General features: G+C 43.9%; 1 protein-coding gene across 18 annotated transcripts in view; it reads right to left on the reverse strand.

Annotated features, from left to right (window-relative positions):
• MAP2 (microtubule associated protein 2) overlaps nt 1–20,480 on the reverse strand; it is a 345,989-nt gene that overhangs the window by 274,703 nt on the left and 50,806 nt on the right. For all 18 annotated transcript variants that reach the window (XM_050916086.1, XM_050916091.1, XM_050916097.1 and 15 more), the window contains exon 2: nt 7,627–7,687. The gene's annotated coding sequence lies outside the window, so the exon portion shown is untranslated. The remainder of the gene's footprint in view (nt 1–7,626; nt 7,688–20,480) is intronic.

The following is a 20,480-nucleotide window of genomic DNA, read 5'->3' on the forward strand; positions in this document are numbered from 1 at the left end:
CTGCCTGCCAGACTGCTGGAATGGTATGCGGCATCCCTCACATGCCATTTTCCATTCCTAATGAGCTAGTAAAATAAGGGGAAAATAGCAGCAGTATAAGGCCCTAATGACCTCTCCAGTAAATTATTCACCACACTAACAAACCCCATCAAAGCTTAGTTTTTACACTGAGCCTTAACTAGCAGCAGACGGTTTCACTTTTACAATATGTTGTTTCCTTTTCAAGGTCTTGTACCACCTGTCCCTTTCGCTTACTGTTTCTGCTTGAAGACATTGCCGGCAATTGAGTTTGTCATCAAAAAAATTTAGAACACATACTTTGTCAAGTAGCCAGCAGTAAGGAGCTGTTGGCCTGACCTCAATATGGAGAACTTCCCAGGCGCTCTCTCAATAACATTTTTCTGGCCCTGCCTCTGAGTTCTAAATCCAGCAATCTGATGCTCAGTCTGACGCTCATTTCAGCCTTTGCTGTGACTCTCAGGACGCTCCTTTCCCAGCTCCGCCCATTTACATGATATGTAGTTTAGAGCAGGGTAGTCAATAGGCAGACCTGGACCACTGGACACTTTTGAATGGACCCCAAAATATTTTCATTGACTCATTATTATTATTTTATTATTATTTTCTCTGGAGTCTGGACCCTTACTATACCTTGACCAAGAAATTTGGATCTTAACAAAAAATAATTGATTACCCTTGGTTTAGAGCATTCAAAACAAAACTCCCTACTCCCAGGCTTCAGCATGTCTACTTGCCTGTGGCATCAGCAAAACCAGTCTGAATGTCCAGACTTCGCTAAAAGGAACAGACAGCAGGCCAGGCCCAAAGCTGGTATAAATCAGTGTAGCTGCATTGACTTCAGTGGCATTATGTTAGTTTCCACCAACTGGGCATCTGGCCCATGGGACCTAATATTGCAACCATTATTCACATAAGTACTCCTCTCTTGTTCAATGACATCACCACCCCACACCCCACCTAATGCCTGTACCCTCCCTAATGCAGATCCAAACACAGGAAAGAGCCTTCCACTGGCTCCTAAGAATGAAATAAGGCAGGGGCCACAGAGGCATGTGACCTATCCTCCCACATGGTAACAGTTGGGATCCACACACAGATCTTTAAGGCACAATCCAGCCCACAGATATGGTCTGTTAACCATGTGATTCTGTACCCATTACAGATTCCATCCATTGCATGCACCTTTATAACTCTTCACACTACTGACCTGCTAACAGCTTCACTGCTGCTCAGAGTTAATAGGAGTGCCACACACATGCAGTAAATCAGCATGCTGCATATCCCTGCAATGTTTTGTTGGGAGGGTAGGCAACATTAAAGCAGCTGCTTCAGATTCGCCATTCTAAATGCAAGAACTCTGTCTCCCTGACTCCACCCACAACCACTTGGTACCTGCTCACTTCCTCAGAATGGACTGAAAACCTGCCAGGCTCAGAAAAACAGGCAAACCCAAATAGAGCTTAAAGTCACAGGCAGCTAATTGCGTGTGCTCTCTTGATCAGGGTTCAGCAACTTCATCGATTCCAAGGCCAGAAAGGATCACTATGATCATCTAGTCTGATCTCCTGTATAACATGGGCCATAGAACTTCCAAAATAATTCCTACAGCAGATATTTTAGTACAATATCCAATCTTGATTTAAAAATTGCCAGCCATCATGACCCTTGGTAAATTGTTCCGATGATTAGTTACCCTCACTGTAAGAAATGTATGCCTTATTTCCAGTCCGAATGTGTGCAGCTTCATCTTCCAGCCACTGGATCGTGTTCCACCTTTCTCTGCTATATTAAAGGGCCCATTATTAAATATTTGTTCGCTATGTAGGTATTTATAGACCGTAGTCAAGTCACCCCTTAACTTTCTCTTTGTTAAGCTAAATAGATTAAGCTTCTCAAATCTATCACTATAAAACATGTTTTCTAATTCTTTACTCACTCGTGGCTCTTCTCTGAGCCCTCTCCAATTTATGAACAGCCTGCTTCAATTATTGACACCAGAACTGGACACACTAACCCAGCAGCAGCTGCACAGTGCCAACTATAGGGGTAAACTAACCTCTCTATTTCCTATTTGCGATTCCCCTGTTTGTCCTTATGCAAACCTAGGCATTACAGATACAATACATTTCCATCTAAGGCACTTATCAGGCCCCCTATTACCACAGTACTTGAGTATCTCACAATTGCCAGCGTATTGCAACCTCACAACATTCCTGTGAGGTGAGGAAGTGCTATTTGGCCATTTTATAGACAGGGAACAGAGATTACAGCCCAGACAGACATATAAAGCTACTCAGGCATTGTTGTGCTCAACCTTGCAATGCCTAACTGATTTAGGCACCTAAATTTCATTTTCAAAACACATTTAGGAGCCTAAACCCTCCTGATTTGTCCAAGGTCACACAGGAAGCCTGTTACAGAACAAGGACTTGAACCCAGATCTGCCAAGTTCTAGGTCATCCTTCCTATCCTCCCTCTTCACCTAGCCCTACCTTGCCTTTGTGCTTTGTGCTCACTAACTCGTAAGTGGTACTCCCCACTGCAATGCCTCTTATGTGTTAATATTATTTTTGATATAATTGCCCTCATCATTACAGATAAAAAATATCTGTAAAGATTAATCAGCACATGGAACCTTGTGGTATATTGTGTGGGTCACTTTTGATGACACTATAGCCAAAGTATGTGTGAGAGAATGTGTTTATATTTCTCCCTGGCTCTCATTTACCAAGTGTGTACATTTTTCCTTTCTGTTTCTCATATGCCATGTGTATTTCGAGAAAGCCTTTAGGTTCTCTTTAACGCCTTAGAGAAATTATCAGAGCCATCTCGGAAGACCTCACACTTATATGTGAACAAATGCCTCTAAAAAATAACCAAACTGTTAATTCTTGGATCCTTATAATTTAAAACAAAAACAAAAACACAGAAACAAACAGAATACCCATTTCATTGAAAGACAAAGGATCAGACAGAGCACAATCTGAACCAGTTTGTAAGAAAACCACTGTTTTAAATTATTGCTGCGTATTGACATTGAAAATACAGACATCACCATTAAAGACAAAACAGTAAGAGAAGGTGTATTACTTCTGTTTAAATCAATGAAATTACACAAGGGATAAATTTTGTTCGTACTATATTATCTGAGAAAAGTGACAGCGGTGAACTACTATTCTGCAGTGGGATGACAGCTCGGCAGTCTAGAAGACAGAACAAATTAACTAGAATTTGCTAAGCTCTGCCAATAGTCTGGGAGCCAGATAAAACAGTCACAGTCCCTGACCTGAAGAGCCTGAAATCTCAAAGACAGAAACAGAAAATATGGGATGCCCTGAAAACAGAGGTTATGTAGCATTTTTAGAGGAAGGAACAAATGGGATTAAAGTACCCAGCTCCCCACTGACCATCAATAGGCCTTTCACTGACTTAAATGCTTTTTGTGCTTTTAAAAAAAAAATCTTATCGTTATTTTTGGCTTATGCCTTGTGGAAGTTATAAGGAGTCAGAGATGGTCAGGAAATGCTTATTCTCCCTCTCCTCACTGAGAAACGTTGATACAAAGAAGTTTTTTCAATGACAATTTTCTAAGAAAAACACCAAACCAATAAAAAAAAAGTTAAGCTTAAAACTGACTTTACAGGTTTTCAGTTATCTTGCGTTTTAATTACACGGAAGCTTTAACAGAAAAAGTTGAGTTTTCATGAAAATATTTCAGGTTTTCATAGACAAACCAAACATTTTCCCTATTGAAAATTTTCAACCAACCTTACAGGGAGTCTTTAGGAGGGACCTGCATGGCTTGGTGAACTGAGTGGCGAGGATGTTTCATGCAAAGGGGCTGCATAGAAAAAGGCATGGAAGCTGCAGCATTGAAATTGACATTGCGAGTGGAGGAAAATGTAGTGATAACAGTTTGGATATGCAGATGAGAGAGAATTTGTGTATCACCTTGAAGGCCAGACAAGAAATTTAACCTCAATGGGCTAGGCAAGAGGGAGCCAGCCCAGGTATCCACAAAGTGGTGAGACAGGGTCAGATTAACAGAAAAAGAAGATAATTTTTGTAGCTGGATTTTAGGCTGCAGTAATGCAGGTGAGAGGCAATCAGGGCAAGGAGAGACGATTCATCAGTCAAGACAGAAGAGGACAGGTGAAGTTTTGTATATATTGTGGAGATGGAAACAGCTGGATCTGAACATGGCCTGGATTTGTGGGGTAGGGGAGGAGAGGAGAAAGAAGAGAATATTGGTGAAAGAGAAAAGTTGGGCAACTAATAAAATTTCAACTGAAAAATCTTCATTTGGTCTTGCGCTGTGTCTGCCCTTGGCAAATAGATGGAAATTGCTGTACTGTCTGATTTACTAAAATAAAATTCAGAAAATTGATTACTCCATTTAATTAAGAGATAATTTCTCTTCCCTCTGTGCACAGAAGAGAATAAAACTTCTCCACATGGTCAGCTGTTTCTGGATATTATCAGATCAAGCACAGTCTATAATGTAGTTAAATGGACTGTGTGAGTCATTTAATAGTCAGATGTTAAAGAACGGAATTAACATTCTTCTGAAATCATTTTTGGGAAGCACAGTCCAGCCTCAGAAGGTCACTTAACGTCTCACCAATATGTACTAACTTCAGTGAAGCAGCATCTGTGTGGTTCCATGTACACCGGTCATAAGCCATTGCCATACCTTTACTGCATCATTCAAGTTAGCAAATGCACCTTCAAAAGTCATAGCCCCATGTGCGTAGGTGCATGGACATGTGAAGACTTTAAATGGAATTGAAGGGGCTAAAGAAGATAATCCACCCCCAGGTATTCAGAAATGTTCTGCACACATTCCTCTAAATTTGGAAAATCTTGGCTCTTCATTTAAATGCTTAAATGTGACCCAAGCACTTTTGAAAATCTTGCCCCACCTGGCGGAGCAAAGCACTTCTGAAAAATCTGGCTCAGAGTAAGCAGAAGGATTTCTGGAAATGTTCAAATTTTTTCATTTCTTTCTATTAAGTCCTACAGAGGTAGAACTAAAAGTCTGCAAAACCAATTTCAAACACCCTGTTTCCTAAGGAAGCCAGGCTTAGCAGATCAGTGTGTGATCTTTGGGCTAAGGATTATCTCATACTACATGTGTATGTAGCATCTTGAAAATCCCATCCCACCCCATGTTAGTTGTGACTTCTAGGTCTTACTGTAATATAAGTTTAGTACGGCAAAATGTGTGAATGAATTGATCAGATATGTCAACTGAAACCTATTATTTGTGATTAGGTTTTATTAATAGCAGGCAGCACATTCAACACATATTCTCAAGGATTTAGGCACAGATTTCTAAGGGTATTTAGCTGTTGCTGCATTCAGGATAGCAACGTCTAAGTACCCTTAAAAATCTGGACCTCAGTGCTCAAACCTGCTCACACAAAGTAAAAGGCAAAAGTCTGACTGGCTTCAACGGTGCACTTTTAAAATTAAAATCATTGGTGTTAGACTGACTTACAGCTTCTGAGGGCCTGGCCCACAGTGCACATCTACAAAGACAGGTAAGTGCCCCTATGCCATGCAGTGACTAATGTTCAGTACTTGTTTTAACTGCATATGTTCAAGTCAACAAAGAGCTGCTAACAAAGAAAAAAATGATACCTGCTTACTCTCCTATTGAAGTCATGCAAAGTTTTGCCATTGACTTAGTGGCATCAGAATCAGGCCCAACAGCAGTCTGAACTTATACATGGGCATGGACAACTACGGCTTGGGGGGAATTTTATCTGCCCCTCCCCCCCAATTCAGTGGAATCCAGGTATCCAATCTAATTGGGACCAAGGAAAGATCAGAATAAAGAATTCAGATAATCAGGAGAATTAGCATGGCTCTGGCAGTCAGCCCCACAAGGCCAGGCTCCAGCTGTCAACCCGGTCACCTGGGACGGACAGCCCAAGCCCTGCTGCCTGGTGAGGTTAATAGAGAGGGCCGGATAATGGAGGTTTGGATAAATAAGGTTCTGCTGTATTTCTTAACGCATTAAAAGATTTCATTTTATCCCCTGGAAAACAGAGACATGTTGTTTGTACTTCACTCAGTCACTCCTCACTTAGTAAGACTGGCATAGGATTTCACAATTAAATACACACAACCCCTGGGCAAACTGGAGAATTTAGCTTGCCTCTTGGTTTTCTATATTCAGTGTGTTCTTTCTAGGACAATCTAGAATGTACCAGACTGAAGAAAGGAAACACCCCACAGCTGATAGGCTGATTACACTGGAAAACAACTGCTTTTATGTTTTGCTTATTTCACCACCTGGGTTCCTTTCTCACCCAGAAATTCTGACAAGGCAATGACTACAAATAAGATGGCAGTGGGCGGCTCTTTGACTCACAGTCATGATGGGACTGATGCAAAAGGACAGCAAAGAATCCTGGGGGCTCCCTGATGCCTGGCCTCCCAAGTCACACAAGTTCCATGAGCTTTCTTCCCCACAAAAGAGACAAGCCAATCAAGAGGCTCTGGGAGTCAGCTCCACTGGAGTGGCAGCTGGTTGGACCTATCCAGGTCTCCCCCCCCCCCACACACACCTTGGCTGCAGAAATAATGGGCGAAGCACAGCCAGTGAACCTCACCCAGGCACACAGAATTCCCCTTCCCAAGGAGAGGAGACAGTTTGCTGAGCCATATCCCAACCAGGGAAGACAGAGCTAGACCCTGCTGCAGGAGAGACCTTCGGCCTGGCCCTGTCTACAACAGCCAGCTGACACCCTGGGGGAAAGAGAGAGACTTCAAACAATCAAGACCACCAGAGGGTGGTACCTCTCATAGACTGAAAAGAGCAAACTGGGAGTTATCAGGGGATTGTCCCTGCTACAATAATTAGATAGTGTAAAAACAACATTCAGCAGCTATTTTATTATTTTTTTAACTCCAGCCCCTCCCCCAATGAAAAATTGTCTACACCCTTGTTATATAATTTTTTTCTTAGTAGATAATGATAGGATGCTCCATTAAGTTCCACAGACTAACATTTCTGGTTGCATCTGCGGTTGGGATTCATTAGCATATTCTATAAACATCCACAATAAAACCGATGGGCAAAAGAGAGAAAAGAAACCTCAGACAATGAATTCTGTGTTGTAACTGATAGACTGTCTATCAGTTCATTTTGCGGTAAATGTTCTTGGCAGCTGCTCCGGCAAAATATGACATTTGAGAATCGAAAAATGCTCTGTTGTCAATTCAGTTTACAGTACTTGTGCTCAGTAGGCCTGGCTCTTGGATATGTTAATTGACACTGTAAGACAATTTCTCCTAAAAACAGAAACATCTGTACAAAGAAGTTGGCAAATTCACTGTGCGTTTTTGTTTTCATTAGAGTTTCTTCTGTTTCAGAAAGCCACTCACTGTAAGGCTGAGTAAATGTGCTCATTATTTCATTTAAAAAACCATCAAAATACATGCGAGCACACAGAACTCGATGAGAAACAATCTTCATTTTGTTTTGGAGTCCATAGGAATTGGCTAGTTGACCAGACACAGTAAAATCAGGGATGTACAGTGTTGTCCAAGCTCTGGAGTGAGGGAATCTTAGACCAGCACAAACTGAAAACCCACCTCTTGGTGTAGCTGTAAAGTTGTCAGTCACACAGGATAGCTTAGATCAGATTTCCAGAGTCTGAAACAAAACAAATACCTCAGTCAGTTACAGCTACTAAAGGAAAAGGCTCTTCAATGTTAAACAGTCATTTAGTCCAGCTGAACGTTATAAGGAGTGTGACAGACCCAGGCCAGTGGGGTGCAGGAGTCTGGTAGAGGGCAACTATACTGGCTACTGGGTGAGTAGTTTTCTGTTTCCTGAGTGACCAGAGCAGGGTCTGCACTAGAGTAGTCAGGAACTTGCTAGAACCAATTAAGGCAGACAGGCTGATTAGAACACCTGCAGCCAATCAAGGCAGGCTAATCAGGGCACCTGGGTTTTAAAAGGAGCTCTCTCCAGTCAGATAGGGAGGAAGTGTGTGAGAGGAACTGGGAGCAAGAGGTACAAGGAGTTGAGACTGAGAGGCTGTGCTGCTGTTGGACTTTGGAGTACAAGTGTTATCAGACACCAGGAAGAAGGTCCTGTGGTGAGGATAAAGAAGGTGTTTGGAGGAGGCCTTGGGGAAGTAGCCCAGGGAGGTGTAGCTGTCACACAGCTGTTACAAGAGGCACTATAGACAGCTGCAAAACCATAGGGCCCTGGGCTGGAACCTGGAGTAGAGGGTGGGCCTGGATTCCCCCCAAACCTCCCAACTCCTGATCAGACACAGGAGGAGTTGATCCAGACTGTGGGGGAGATCACTGAAGTGAGCAAATCTGCCAATAAGTGCAGGACCCATCAAGGTAGAGGAGGAACTTTGTCACAGGAGATTCAGAGGCCTTGTGAGGCAGCTGCTTTATTCTGGTGCAAAGTAAAGCACCTCTAGAAAGGGCATAGGCAGCTATAATGGGAGGAACATATGAACATAGGGTGACCCAGCTGTGTTATGAAGCCTGTCTTGTAGCTCCGAGGACACCACCGTTCCTGGTTGCCAATGTAGAGGGGGTGGCAAGGGCTTTTCTGGGCTTCACCCACTTGGACTGTTGGCAGCCAGTCAAGTCAGAGCAGTTCTGCCTTCTGTTGCACTGACTTATGCCAGGGAACTGCAGATCCAGGGCCGCCCACAGGATTCAGGGGGCCTGGGGCAAAACAATTTTGGGGGCACCTTCCATAAAAAAATTGCTATACTATATTCTCATGGGGGGCCCTTGCAGGGTCTGGCGCAAATTGCTCCACTTGCTCCCCCGCCACAGGCAGCTCTGGGAAAAATAAATCTTGTGCATCATGGAACAAACCCAGTTTTGAGAAAACTTCTTTACAAGTATCACTGGTTCTCAGTATCGGCTAGTGTTAAAAGGCACTAAAGCTCATTAAAAGGGTTGGGAAAATATTTTCCATCAAAACTTTTTCTGGATTGAAAACTAGGGGTTTTTAAAAAGCAGAAAAAAATCACTGACAATGTCTGCTTTCCTTCAAAATTTGTTGTGGGTTTTTTTTTAATTGAAAAGCTGAAATTAGTCTGCCAAAACCTGAATATGGTTTGAGGTTTCAGAAATGTGTGGCCAAATATTTGCTGCTTGCTGTGTTTGATTAAAGAAACAATAAAAAAATTCTGCTAAAAAAAATGCAAAATTTTTGAAGCACCTCAGCTTGTGACCAAACGCCTGAGCCCATCCAGTCAGATTTTTCCACGTTTCTGATACTCTGCTGGCTTCCTTGACTCATATCTGTCTTCATAACTTTGGGTTCATTTAGCTTAGAACATAAGAATGGCTATACTGGGTCATACCAAAAGGTCCATCCAGCCCAATATCCTGTCTACCGACAACGGACAATGCCAAGTGCCCCAGAGGGAGTAAACCTAACAGGTAATGATCAAGTGATCTCTCTCCTGCTATCTATCACCACCCTCTGACAAACAGAGGCTAGGGACACCATTCCTTACCCATCCTGGCTAATAGCCATTAATGGACTTAACCATCATGCATTTATCTGTTTTCTAGAGACTGGCTCCATGGGGTCCCTCACAAACTGGAGACGGTTCCTGTGGGTTTGTCTTTAGTATAACTTATGTACATACTCCATGAACTGAGCATTTGAGCTTGTTCCAGAATCTGAGATGAGCCTATGTTGTGAAAACTGAAATGCTCAAAATAGCACGTGCATGTGAATGGACACAGGGTTCTAAAATTAAATTAACCCAGGGGTTCTCAAACAGGGGGTCACAAGGTTATTAGTGGGAGTCACGAGCTGTCAGCCTCCACCATTTATATAAGTGTTAAATATATAAAAAAAGTTGTTTTTAATTTATGGGGGGGGTGTCGCAGAGGTTTGCTATGTGAAAGGGGTCACCAGTATAAAAGTTTGAGAACCACTGAATTAACCCCTCTGGAGCCTCATGGAATGCAGAGGGGGAAGGAGGGCCTCCCTTGGTAAGGTTGGGAAGGATATTGCTCTTCTCATGTGATCCCTCCCCCAGTGTCTAATTTTAAATGAAGCTACCCTCCCCTGACATGAATCTCCCTATGGCACTGAAATTAAATATAGACTATAATTTGGCATTTGAGAAGTGAAAGGGATGGTAGCCCTAATGGAAAAGCTAACAGCTTGGCTCTTCTGCAAGCCTCAAACTGCTGAATGAGCTTTAGGATAGGGAAGGCTGTGCCTCCCAAACAGCCTGGCCCTGCCCCCATCTGACCCTCACCCACTTCCTGCCCCCAACTGCCCACCCCTCCTCAGAATCCCCAACCCATCCTGCTCCTTGTCCCTTCAGCATCCCCCAGAGACCCACCACCACCACCCCAGGACGCCACCCCTGCTCCCTGTCCCCCGACTGCCCCAACCCCTATCCACCCCCCGCTGAGTCCTGACAGACCCCCGGAATGCCCACAATCCAACTCCCTGTCCCCTGACTGCCCCCCAACCTCTGCCTCCTCTCTGTCCCCTGGGACTCCCTGCCCCTTAGCCAACCCCCCTGGCCCCAGCCCCTTACCCCCGGCTCCCCCTCACCCGGAGCCTCAGTGCATCCAGTAGCATCCCTTGGCAGCGGCAGCGTGGCTCCGGCGGGGCCCCTGAGCTCCGCCCTGCTCAGAGCTGTGTGGTAAGGGGGCAGGGTCCTCCCACCCCCACTCCAGGGATTCTCTCTGAGCATTTTCCCTGCCTCCACCCACTCCTCCCCTTGGCTTCTCACTTTCCACCCTCCTCTCCTTGCACAGGCTCTGTGGGGTCTGGAGAGGGACAAGGATAGTACTGGGAAGGTAAGCTAAGCCTCTCCCTTCCACATGATGGAGAGAAGACCTATGTGCAGAAGGTCCCTGTCATAGGGCATAGCTGCCCTGTAGCATCACCTGCTGGCTGAGCATGGGTCAACAGGAATTCCCTACCTTAGTTTCCCCTCACCCAGGTTTTCTGCCTCTCCCAGGGGTTCATATGGCTCTGCCCTCCAGCTGGGTCACTTTCAGAGTTCAATCGCCTTCCAGGGTCACACAAGTTCTTCCACCCAGCTGGGCTTCCCTTCAGCCCATCCGATGAACTGAGCTCCCAGCTTTCAGTCTCTCTGCTCTGGGATACAGCACTGAGTTCCAGTCACTTCATGAACCCAGCTTGCTTCCTGGGGTTTCTCCTTCAATCCTTTTATGAGGTCCAGGTGTTTCAGGCTGCCACCTGACCCCAATTAGTGCTGCCCCTTTAGGATGGGAGGCAGCTAACTGGCACAGGCAGGGCTGACTGAATGTGGCTGGTTAGTCACAGGCCATTAAAGGAGCAGGCCACCCTGTTACAGTTCTCCCTATGGCTACATCAAGCCCAAGGTACTGGTTTAGCAAAGGTAGTAATGAGAGCACTAAGTAAGAAGTACCAAAGGCCAGCAAATGAAGAAAATGTGGATAAAATGGCAGACCTGACTGACCGCTCTACTGACAGCTGACTCACTTCAGGGAACCCAACGGGCAAATAAAGCAACATATTCACAAACGGCAACTCAATGCGACAAGACCTACAGATGCTGGTTCTTATTGTGCATCATATAGAAGTTCTACAGAATATCTTTAAGGAAGGAACATTGCCAAGTGTTTAAATGGCAGGGACTGGGAGTAAGGACTCCTAAGTGCTCTTCCTGGCTCGACAACTAACCTATTGTGTGACCTAGAGGAAGTCATTTAAACTCTCTCTTTCCTACTTCCCTTGGCCCTGCAATGTAAAATGGGCACAGTGATCCCTACCACCCTGCATGGATATAATGAGGCTTAATTCATTATATTAAGTGCTTTGCCGTTCTTGGAAGGAAAGCAGCTACTATACATACAAGCAACATATTAAATATTATTTATGTGTTTCATTGCACTGCCTAAGTTTCCTTTCCAGCTTTAATCCAAGAAAAGCAGGTGGCCTGGCAGGAATGCTTACAGCTGCCCTGAACCACTGCATTGCTATCCAGATGACTAACCACTGCCAGAGTGTGCCGGTGGCAAAAATGTCTTTGTTATTTAGTCATCACAACTGAACAAAAACATATTAAAATCTTCACTGCGAGGCACAGAAGGGGGGAGGATAGACAAGATGACAAATAGTAATGTGAATTCCAACTCTTTATAAAGTTATTACATTGCACAATACTCCTGTGAGGTAGGGATTATTAGATCTTCATTTTATAGAGGGCCTGATCCAAAGAACACTCGAGTTAATGGGAGTCTTTCCATTGATTTCAATGGGCTTTGGATCAGGGTCATGCTGAGTGACAGGCAGGACATGTGACTGGCCTAAGTCACAGCAAGTCAGCGAAGAGAACCCAGGAGTCCTGGCTCTCTGTCTCCTGCTTTAATCATTAGACAACACTGAAAAGAAAAACAGATCGGTTTCACGTGTCAATTATACAGACAGTACTTGTGAGAGGATGCAAGGTTAGAGGCATAATCAAGAGGAGGGAAAAACCTGCTGATCTGCTTCCTCCCTCCTCTCTGTACCAGCAAATGAAGAGTCATTCCCTAAAATATGTCAGTTGGGAGGGACCCTATTATCATTGGTTAACTCCATATGTCTGAGAAGAAAATCAGCTCTAATCCTGCCAGACTCGCTAAATGAGATTTGTCTTCAACAGCTGTACTGGCCCCACCCTAAAATGCAGTGGTCTGTACTAAAGATTTGAAGTTCTTTATAAAGGCTACTTCTTGTCCTAAAATAGTCAGTAACTGCCAGTGAAAAATGCTGCCTGTTGCCTCTAACCTTCCTTTCCTGAGCAAGGCAGATGAGAAATGGGAACAAACCCTGTCCAGTAGTCCCCGACCTCTGCCAGGATCTCAGGCTTCTCCCAGTCAGGATTCAGATGAGGAACTGGTAACTGGTTACTATCTTGCGCTTTATCAGACACAGAGGCAGCTAACACAGAGACGTAACTGAATTTACTGCATCTTAAAGGCACAGTCCACAAGATGTTTACTCATTGACAAGGACAAATGTCCAGGCTAATATTGCTGGATCTGCAAGAAGTTTGACACTTCAGTCCTGAGATGTTGCTGAGAGGGTGAGGACCATAGAATTCATGGAATATTGGTGGTTCCTATATACGAAGGTTATGAGCACAGTATAAAAAGAGGCAGGCATCTGTGTGCCTACCTTCCTCATTCACAGTAACGAAACGCCCTAATTTCTTTTACCACCTCAAGGGCTTTAAGAATCACAGGTCTTACTCACTGGCTTTTGGTGCACACCCAGTACAAATTTAGGAAACAACTCCTAATAAACAGGGCTACACCAATGTCTCTGACTCAGAGCAAAACAATTAGCGACTCTGTGTGTTGGCATTTTCCCCCCCCACATGGTGACTAATAAAATTAGAGGTGTTTTTTAAAGGACACACCTATACTGAATTCTGACCCTCCTTCCCTTAAATCAAATTGGGCAATGCTATCATTTTTGCGTGAACTACATGAGAGAGAGGTTAGAATGACAGCTCTGGTGGTTGAAGTCTTCCATCTATCCAGCATGGGCAACAGCAGTGCAAGATTCCCTCAACAAGGTCCATCGGTGGGCCTCAGTCAGGTGCTGGAGGGGATACCTCTTCATTCTCCATGCCCTTTTTCTCACTGCAGAGACTGACAAACACAGGTACCAACTTGTGACAAATGTAGAGATACGATCAGCAATGCGATCAGCTGCAACTGAGGTGGACTCAGATCACCACAAGTTTCACAGAGAGACTGCATCTGCCTCTTGCTAGCCGTGGAAATGTCCAAGACTGCTTTGTCCTCAGTCAAACAACAAAGTGGAATGAGGAAAGAATGTACTCAAAATGCCCTTTCCCAGAAAATACACAAGGCTAATTCACAAGGTTCATGTCTGACCAAGGTTCATGTCTGAAGCCCACTGTGACAGCCAGACACACACAGAGTTCTATGTTGAAATAAAATAAATGCATCTTCTGTTACTTTTTTAAACCAGAATTTCCTTGGGAGCACAACTTTAACTCTGTTTGGGGGAACGATATTCTCAACTACCTCAATACTTTCATTAGCCTCTCTGAGTTCCTCAAACTTTTACAGGTTGTGAAGAATGTTACAAAATAATTTGGATTGTCCACACATAAGGAACAATCTGTAACAGCATAGCTCTGAGTTGAAGGAACTGAGTAACATGACAGATATTTGGAGCATTTTCCCTGAAGTGCAAAACAGATGAGACGCACAACATTATATTGTTAATAGGAGCTCAGAGTTTGGTTTCCTGTATGCTACACTGAAAATTTACTTCCTAAACATTAATCTCTCAGTTTTAGGGAAAGAAATTCACATGATCTGTAACTTTTCACACAGTAAGCTGTCAGTAAGAAAGCCCTACTGCCTCTTTCTGTTTAAAACTTTCTATGATTTCCAGATTACTCTTGTAAAAATTCTCAAGCATGATCAGTGTTGCCCTAATTCTGCTTTCATTGAAGTCAATGGTAAAACTCCCACTGACTATAATTGGAGCAGAGTTAGGCCAACACTAAGCACTTTTGGAAATCTCACCTTACATAAACATTCTGTTCTTATTTGCATGGAATGTGCTCCCTTGTAACTCTCCCTATTTTAATGGCATTACTCTGGATTTACACTGGTGAAATTAAGATCAGCATCAAGTCCTCTAAATCTATTACTTGTCTATATAATTTTCAAGTCATATTTGCATTTGCATTGTTTTGGTGAACAGAGGAAAGTTTGTGGCACACACAGGTTTGATTTTAGCACATCAGAAAAAAGCTATTGACAATGTTTTATATATCAACTCCTTTCATTTGTAGTTTTCTTTATTCTTTTTCTAATATTCCACTTCTAGAGGGTTCAATTTTCTATTAAATTGTTCTAAGAGTAAGGCCACAGATACAATACATATCCATTTACAAATGCTGATATTATTTATTATTTGTATTACTGTAACCATAGGCACCGACTCCATAGGTACTCCAGGACTGGAGCATCCACAGCGGTCCCATTGATTAACCCCCCCCCCCCCACACACACACACACAGCCATCTGGCCTGCCGATGGCCCCACCAATCAGCTCCACTCCCTCCCTCCCACTGCAGATCAGCTCTTTAGTGGCGAGCAAGAGGCACTGGGGGCTAAGGGGAGGAGCAAGGGTGGGGCGTGCGCGGGGAGGGAGGGAATAGGGGCAGGAAGAGGCAGGGCAGGAGCCCTGGAGGAACAGATGGAGTGGGGGCAAGGCCTGGGGCGGGGCAGGGGTCAAGCACCCCCAGGGAAAGTGGAATGTCAGTACATATGACTGTAACATTTAGGAGCCCTAGTTATGAAACAGGACCCGATAATGCTATTAAACTACTAGTTTTATTACAATCCAAAATGTGATGTGCAACTTTCAATGATGAGACTTACAGAACTCACTGGAACCTATTTTCTCTTTCACAAGATAAAATATTAAAGGCAACAAGTCCAGTTAGTAGAAATCAGCATAGCTCCAGTGAAATCCAGTAGGCAAGCTACACAATTTAACCCAGCTGTGGCTCTGACTCATATGTTTACCACAATGCATCATGCAATGAAACAGGTTGTTCTTATTTCTGGGGTAATGAAAAGGATGTTTGAAATGTATCTTTGGTTTCTTTTTGCAAAAACTGAATTATTGGAGTGTATCAAAAATAATTATTCACAAGGCCTGATCCAGCACCCTTAAAATTAGTGGCAGTTTTGCTATTGACTGCAATGGGAACCGTGCCTCTTAAAGGATATACACCATCAAGCAATTAAATGAATGAAGTATCACTTGGAAAAGTGCATGCAGTATGTAACAATGACACTTTCTAACTTAACAGATCTGCTCCCTGTATGTACTGAAGGTGCGAACTACTGACTACAGTGAGAAAAAATACAAGTTTTCACTCCTGTTCTACCTTACATGGTGACAGGTTTCAGAGTGACAACTGTGTTACTCTGTACCAGCAAAAACAACGAGTCCTTGTAGCACCTTAGAGACAAACAAATTTATTTGGGCATAAGCTTTCGTGGGCTAGAACCCATTTCATCAGATGCATGGAGTGGAAAACACAGTAGCAGGTATAAATACACAGCACATGAAAGGATGGGAGTTGCCTTACCAAGTGGGAGGTCAGTCTAACGAGACAATTCAATTAACAGTAGCACAGCAATGGAGGAAAAATCACTTTTGCAATGGTAATGAGCGTGGCCCATTTCAAAGGGTTGACAAGAAGGTGTGAGTAACAGTAGGGGGAAATTAGTATGGGGGAAATTAGGTTTAGGTTTTGTAACAACCCAACCACTCCCAGTCTTTATTCAGGCCTAATTTGATGGTGTCCAGTTGCAAATTAATTCCAGTTCTGCAGTTTCACGTTGGAGTCCGTTTTTGAAGTTTTTTTGGTTGAAGAATTGCCTCTTTAGGTCTGTTATTGAGTGATCAGGGAGATTACAAAATCTAAACCTAATTTTCCCCATACTAATTTCCCCCTACTGTTACTCATTATCCCCATTTATAGATGGTTAGCTGAGGCATAGAGAGACAAAAGCCCAGATCTAGGCACCTAACCCCAGTGAAATCAATGGGAATTAGACACCCAAATACCTTTGAGGATATGAAGATAAGTGACTTCCCCCAGGTCACACAGGATGTCTATGTTCCAGGCAGGGCCGGTGCAAGGATGTTTTGCACCCTAGGTGAGACTTCCACCTTGTGCCCTCCCCCCCGTGCCCCCACCTTGAGGTCCCCCCCATGGCAGCTCCCCCCCCACCGAGATGCCCCCCCATGGTAGCTCCCCCCCTCCACCCTGAGGTGTCCCCCCTTGCGGCAGCTCCCATCCCCCTCCCTGAGGCACCCCCCCTCCAACTCACCCCTGCTCCGCACACGAGCACGAGCACGAGCACCCCGAGCACGCCATGGTTGCTTCACTTCTCCTGCCTCTCAGGCTTGCGGTGCCAATCAGCTTAGGCACCGCAAGCCTGGAAGGCGGGAGAAGTGAAGCGGCCACGGCGTGCTCGGGGAGGAGGCGGGGCAGGGGTGAGCTGGGGCAGGGAGTTCCCCTGCATGTCACCCCCCCCTCACTTGCTGCAGGCGGCCCTCCCTGCACTCCCCTGCCCTAGCTCTCGCCGCCTAAATGCCGGAGGCGACTGGGGCAGCCAAAGATCCGGCCGCCGCAGTCGCTGCCGAAGAAAATGGCGCCCCCCAAATGCCAGCGCCCTAGGCAACTGCCTAGGTCGCCTAAATGGTTGCACTGGCCCTGGTTCCAGGGCAGTGCCCTAACGGGACCATCCTTCCTCCTCTACAGAAGAAAGAGAGCTACTTGTGAGTGTGCTGGATGCTATTTGGATACTCAAAGGAGACAAACTGATTCTGGCCTTACAGGAGATCTAAGCAAAAATGAAGTTAGGAATGAAGTGAAAATCCAACCCTTATTTTGTTTCACATTAAAGGGCAATATTGTTATCTCAACAGGAACTACAAATTTCTTTGCTCTCAAAAAAATCCCCTAATCCTGATAAAACATTCCCTTCAAGCTGCAATTTCCCATTGTCTCCCCATTTTGGCTGGCAGAAGTACATAAACCTGTGCCCTGCTGGGAGGGAAACCTTACATTTTATAGCCTACTCAGGCAGAGAGTTACCTCACTTGCTTAATTAGGATATAGCTAAAGCACTCACAGGCCTTTTAAGAACTCCAAAATGCTCGATTCATCTGAGACCCTTGGCAAGGGATGTTTTTCCACGCGGTTTTACTTCTCCTTTCTCCCCCTTGCCCTGTGCAACATGCTGTGGAACGAAGCACCCCAGACAGGGATACAATGGTGCATTACAATAGGAAATCCTCTGTCTGGAGTGAGCACAAGTCCCTTAAATGTTTTGGGGATTTCTCACACCCTAAAGGCACTAATGTAGGAAACAGGCAAGCTCTTTCTTACATGTTGGAAGTCCAGATTTTCCTCCTATTCAATATTTCCCCAATGGCTGTGACAAAATTCTTAAAAATAATAATACTGCACCTTTCTTGCTGAGAGGATCACTCTGCCTCTCATCCATTTGGTTTGAACCTTATACCATCAGGCCCTCAGATTGCTAGCAATCATAACCTATATCCCACTGATCACTGAATCAAACGGAACTTTGCTCCAGAGTTCAACAAACTGATGCTAAAGGCACTTATTTAAAAAAATCCACAAAAGAGCTGCACAACCTTTCAAGGCCAGTAACTCTGGCCCCAATTAAAGGCCTAATGGTTGAGAAAAAATTGTTACCAAATACCTTAAGCCATTTCCTTTAGGCAACTGCCAAATTATGGAAATATATCAAGCAAAACTAAACTAAAGCAACCCAGAAACAAAGCAAGAGCCAAATGACTCCATTTTTAAGAATGAGGTCCAATTACAGGTTTCCAAATTGGAGATCCATTGTTTTCCATAAAGTTTCTAAATGCCACAAATGTGAAGGATTAGTCTGGGAAATGCTTTCTTCTTAATGAAATTATTCAAGTTAGATTCTGGTCACACTACAAGGCTAACAGACTCCAATAGGGTGTCTCTCTTCAAAATAGGTGAATAGGAATCTCAACCACCATGACAAACATTCCCAAACTTTAAGTGCATTTTGAATGATGCATCATACAACAGGAACATACAGCACGCTAAATAGGACATTTGCCAATGGAAACCACAGTTTTTCCCACAGTTAACGTGTATTCTAAACAAAGGAAATCAGGAGCACCTCTTGGCAAATACTGACTTTTTAACAGTGGCTGGATTAAATCACTGGCCTGTGCAGTCCAATATCATGCTTCCGGCAGTAACCAAGAGTTAATTTGTCCTCTGAAAGTGAACCCAGCACCCATTCACACACAGAGACGCACCCAGCCAATTGTGTAGTGCTATAACTGCAAGGAAAAACTCTTCCTGACCCTTGTGACTGACCTTGTTGCCAAGATTAGACCTGCAAAATCAGGTCCTGAAACATTACCAATCCTGAATCCCCGTGTAGGGCTAGACTCTCAGCTGATGTGAACTGGTGAAGCTCCATGACTTCCATGGTGTTATGCTGATTTACACCAGCTGAGAATTTAGTCCTAATCTCTAGGAGCTGGCAAAGCAGCACTATACTACTTCTGCCCCAATCAATGTATTTTTTCAGTCAGTCATTTGTTTAAGTATTGTATTCAGGGCTGGCTCCAGGCACTAGCGGAGGAAGCATATGCCTGGGGCGGCACATGCTAAGGGGCGTCATTCCATCCATTCCTGGGGCGGCACAGTCCAGGCGGCTTTTTTTTTTTTTTTTTTTTGGCTTCAGCAGTTCAGGTAGCAGTCCGAGCGGCCTTTTTGGGGGGGCAGCAAAAATGGTAGAGCCGGCCCTGATTGTTTTGCATTAAACAGGACAGCTTCCCACTAACAAGACAGGTTTTTGGATTTGAGAATTTTTGTTCTGGGCTAATGAAGATAAAAGGAAAAGAATATATTCTAGGCCATAAGCTTTTTGGAGCACTGTCTGACTTGATATATCTGCTTTGTACAATGGAGAACACATTGTTGGTGATCAGCAAATAATTAATGGCGCATGATTTTCTCTTAACAGACGACATACATCTTTTGAATTATTTTTTTGTAAATAAATTATCCTGGCAGATTTGCAATGTACAATTAACAAGTTGGAAGCCCTTCAGCCGACATAATTAAAAATAGACTTAAAACAAATGCAAAACACTACATGTTAGTAAATGGGAGGCATAAACGTATCATCAATTGTGCATTGCAATCAAAATATCTGATTGTCCTTTTCAGTGGTAGCCTGGCTTGAAAACTCTTAAGCCATGATGCTCTGTTCATGATGAAGTTGTAAATGAGATACTCCTGCAGACAGACATTCTCCTTTCAGGTCAGAACTGAGCTCAGTGGAGAAATCTGGAAGATCATCTCAGTGCATCTGCATGAATATAGTAGACACTTGCTTATAGGTAGGCATGGAAGAATTCAATTTTTATTCATAAATTTTAGTAAGCGTTGATTTCACTGTAGACACACAAATCTACACAAAAATATTACCAATCCATAATAACGGAAATTTGTACATAGGCAAATACAAAAAATTCTGCTTGAGAACTTATTCAAGTCTCACCTTATTGTGTATAACGTGTTATAATACCGGTATTAAACACTTAGGCCTGGTCCACACTACAGCGTTAAATCGATTTAAACAGCGTTAAATCGATTTAACGCTGTACCCGTCCACACTACAAGGCACTTTAAATCGATTTTAAGGGCTCTTAAAATCGATTTCTGTACTCCTCCCCAACGAGAGGAGTAACCCTAAAATCGATATTACTATATCGATTTAGGGTTAGTGTGGACGGAAATCGAAGTTATTGGTCTCATTCTTTTACTGAGCTACCCAGAGTGCACTGCTCTGGAAATCGA

This window comes from Gopherus flavomarginatus, chromosome 10 (assembly GCF_025201925.1).
Source record: "Gopherus flavomarginatus isolate rGopFla2 chromosome 10, rGopFla2.mat.asm, whole genome shotgun sequence".
Lineage (NCBI taxonomy): Eukaryota > Metazoa > Chordata > Testudines > Testudinidae > Gopherus > Gopherus flavomarginatus.